The 3991-nt window shown below is 33.2% G+C and overlaps 1 pseudogene; it reads right to left on the bottom strand.

Annotated features, from left to right (window-relative positions):
• Nucleotides 1–222: 222 nt before the first annotated feature.
• On the bottom strand, nt 223–2509 carry LOC107464240 (heat shock cognate 70 kDa protein-like; annotated as a pseudogene).
• Nucleotides 2510–3991: the final 1482 nt, after the last annotated feature.

The following is a 3991-nucleotide window of genomic DNA, read 5'->3' as shown; positions in this document are numbered from 1 at the left end:
CGAAATTCGAACATTGACACTTCTTTAAGTGAATGAGTGAACTCAAGTTATTTTCTACCAGGATATTTAATAATAATGAAATCTAGTGCGTATAATTCACTCAACACTTAACAAATTAGCATTTACCCCATTCAAAATCCACAAGATCTGTCCGTAAGATACCTTTACAGAATGTATCTACCAAAACTCAAATTCAACGCCAAATATGCTTCAGATAATGTCTGTCATAAAGATTTGCATTACAAACAACATTAAAAATTAAAGAAAAGTAAAACCTGAACAAAACTATCTAGTCTTAGCTATAATGGGCTCAAAAATGAGCTTAGCTTCATTTAGATGCTCCACAAACACATCAGTTTCTATGTTCTCCTTGTTATCATCATCAAGCAGAGTTCTAGCCTAATCAATTGCAGAATTTACCTTCTTCTTATCCTCAGGACAAAGCTTAGAACCGATTGAGGCTTTCTCCATGTCATAAACATAATCTTCCAAAGCACGTATTGCATTTGCTTTCTCAAGAAAATTCTCATCTTCAACCTTGTATCTCTCAGCTTCCTCAATGAGCCTTTCGATTTCTTCCTGCGATAATCTTCCTTTATCATTTGTTATGGTAATCTGGTTTTTATTGCCGGTGGTCTTTTCCTCAGAAGTTACACATAGGATGCCGTCGGCATCTAAATCGAAGCATATCGATACAGGATGGCCTTTCGGAGCAGGAGGGATGCCATGAAGTGTGTATAGACCGAGCAAGTTGTTATCGCTGGCTCTTGTCCTCTCACCTTCATAAATTCTTTTCACCATATCCAATTGGTTATCTTCAACCGTGAAGAGATTTCGTGATTTCTTTACAGGAATGTTAGTATTCCTTGGAATCACAACAGTCATTACATCTCCTCTTGTCCGTACACCAAGAGACAGAGGAGTAACATCCTGCAGCACCAAGTCTGGGGCACTACTCTTAGTGCCTCCACTCAACAAAGCAGCCGTAACAGCCGCGCCATATGCAACAACTCCTGCACTTTGGGAATCCTAGAAGAGCCACCAACAAGCACCACATCATGAATACTTGATTTCTCCACATTCGAATCAGTGATGCATCGATCTACCGTTTCCAAGCACTCTCTAAAGAGGTCCATATTAAGTTCTTCGAATCTAGCACGCGTTATTGATGAATAGATGTCAACTCCTTTAAAGAAAGCATCTAACTCAATGGTGGCAGTAACGGCAAATGATAAAGTCCTCTTTGCCTTCTCACAAGCAGTTCTCAGTCTCCTCAAGGCTCTGGCATCGCCACCAATGTCAACCTTGTTCTTTCTTTTGAATTCATTTACAAAGTAATTCACTACTCTGTTATCAAAATCCTCTCCCCCGAGGTGAGTGTTTCCGGCAGTAGCCTTAACTTGGAAGACCTTCCCCTTAATAGTAAGGAGAGACACATCGAAAGTACCACCTCCAAGATCAAAGATGAATATATTACGCTCTCCGGCGCAATTCGATCTCTTGTAAAGGCCATATGCAATAGCCGCAGCAGTTGGCTCGCTAATTATTCGCATCACATTGAGGCCTGCAATGGCCCCAGCATATCTGGTAGCTTTGCGCTGAGATCCATTGAAATATGCAGGCACTGTAATAACAGCATTACAAACAGGTGACTCTAAGAATGCCTCCGCAATCTCTCGCATCTTAATGAGAACCATAGATGAGATTTCTTCTGCGGAAAATTGCTTCTCTTGATCCTTGTATGTAACAACAATCATTGGTTTGTCATCAGCACCAGCAGTGACCTTAAATGGCCACATCAACAGATCATTCTTGATAACCGGATCACTATATTTTCTACCGATGAGTCTCTTAACATCTGAAAAACAAACGAAGGAAAATAAAGAAATCTTTCAAGTACAGTTTAGTGCTAAAACTCCTTCCATTTGAAAATAAATGGGACAAAAGAGTTATTTCTATAATAGAAGCTGCAGCATTTACAGCAAAAGACCTCTCTGGACTAATACTATAAACAATAAGTAGACTTTCTTTATTTTTCAATAAGTTTCTAACTAGAATTTCAACCAACAAGGGTAGTGAGGGTGGATGAAGCATAACAAACCAGCAAAAACACAACTTGAAATAAGAATAAGTAAAAGAAAAAACAAAGTGGAGTTTCTTACATTATTGTTTTTCTTAATGTATCCGAAAATACAAAGAGACTAATAATAATTGTGTAAGTTAGAGAGCAAGAAAAAGAAAAAACACATGCAAAAATTGAAAGTAAGAAGATTACTATTATTACTATACCGAAGACACTGTTAATTGGGTTAGCGGCAGCTTGGTTCTTAGCAGCATCTCCGATTAACCTCTGATTGGCAGTAAAAGCAACGTAGGAAGGTGTTGTTCTGTTGCCCTGGTCATTATGAATGATCTCCAATCGACAGTGTTGTTCCTGCCATACGGCAACACAAGAGTACGTTGTGCCAAGGTCGATTCCCACTGCATGTCCTTCGTACTTTCTAGCCATCGTCTTTTACTTGACAACAAGCTAAGCGGAATGATGAAATCTTGTGGAAAAATCAAACTGATAGTAGGATTTGCAATTGAAAAGCCATTTGAATATGAAAAAGTATGAGGAAACAATGTATGTTTTATACGATGTGTATAATAGAGTTAATTTGAAATTAAAACTAAATTGCCAATGAGTAAATAGCTCAAATGGCATAGTCTCTCCATACTTAATTAAGAGGTTGCGAGTTTGAGTCTCCTATTTTTGATAAAAAAAAAATTAAAACTAAATTATAGTCCACTAATTAATTTTAAATAATTTCCAATTTGAAATTTAAATCAAATATTAGGATTATCATCGATTTTGGAAACAAATAACCTCTCTCTCAATACAATTTTGTGTGGGTTGAACTAATGACATTGAATTTAGTTATATATAATTAAAATATGTTAGATGTTAACGACGGTTAAATGAGATGGTTATTGATGAAGGTGGCCGTAGGTTGAAAAAGAAGAATTAAAATATATAACCTTTAATGAAATAATTAAATACTAATTAAAATAATTCTATTTTTTATCTCTTTAATTGAATTCTAATATACTTGAAATTTTAATTAATCTATATTACTCTTATATTGATAAATTTTTATCAATCTATAACCTTATGATCATATGTATTATTAATAGATTAATAATATTATTGATACTTTAAATTTATTGAGTTTATAAATGGTCTCCATCATATATATACAATTATTTTATTTAGTATTAGTAGTTTACTCATAGTGTATTTTAGTATAAAGATATCAAATAGAATTATTAATTTAGTTTAAAGAGATAAAAAATTAAATTTGTTATTACTCAAAAATATTTTACTATATATCAAGTAATGTGTTCATTAATTTTCACTTTATTGTAAAAAATTATCTAGATCATAATACTAATAGTATATCATAGTACCCACAGGAACCGCGTTGTGTGACAGAATCAGAGAACAGGGACCGAAGTGGATCGATTTTATTTTGAGGGGTCGTGTTGTCATTCTTGAAAATAGACAGGGACCGCGTTGGTACTTCACTCAATAAAAAATAATATTTTATAATTATAAATTTTTCAAAGTTTAGTATAATATTATCATTGTCATTATATAATAAACGTATTTAATATATTATTTTATCTTTATTCAAAGTAAAATACAAATAGAATAGTTTGAAGTTTATAATATTCTTGAGTTATAAAAAAAGAGACCTGAAAAAATAAGAACATATATAACTGTAATAGTAGCATGTTAATTTTACACTAAACTTTATATTATAAGACTAATGAAATTTATCAACAACCTAATATTTTACTAACCTCATTAGAAAAGTAATTGGCATATGATGTTGTGTTCCATGTTACACATTTTATTTCAAGTCTAAAAGTATAGTTAATAAATTAGTTCTATCTACGACAATATTTGTATAAAAGTGCAAATCATAACATGTTACTAAAATGAAAA

This window comes from Arachis duranensis, chromosome 9 (genome assembly GCF_000817695.3).
Source record: "Arachis duranensis cultivar V14167 chromosome 9, aradu.V14167.gnm2.J7QH, whole genome shotgun sequence".
In the NCBI taxonomy this organism is placed as follows: Eukaryota; Viridiplantae; Streptophyta; class Magnoliopsida; order Fabales; family Fabaceae; genus Arachis; species Arachis duranensis.
Note: the sequence above shows the minus strand (reverse complement) of the source record. Positions and strands in the feature narration are given on the sequence as shown.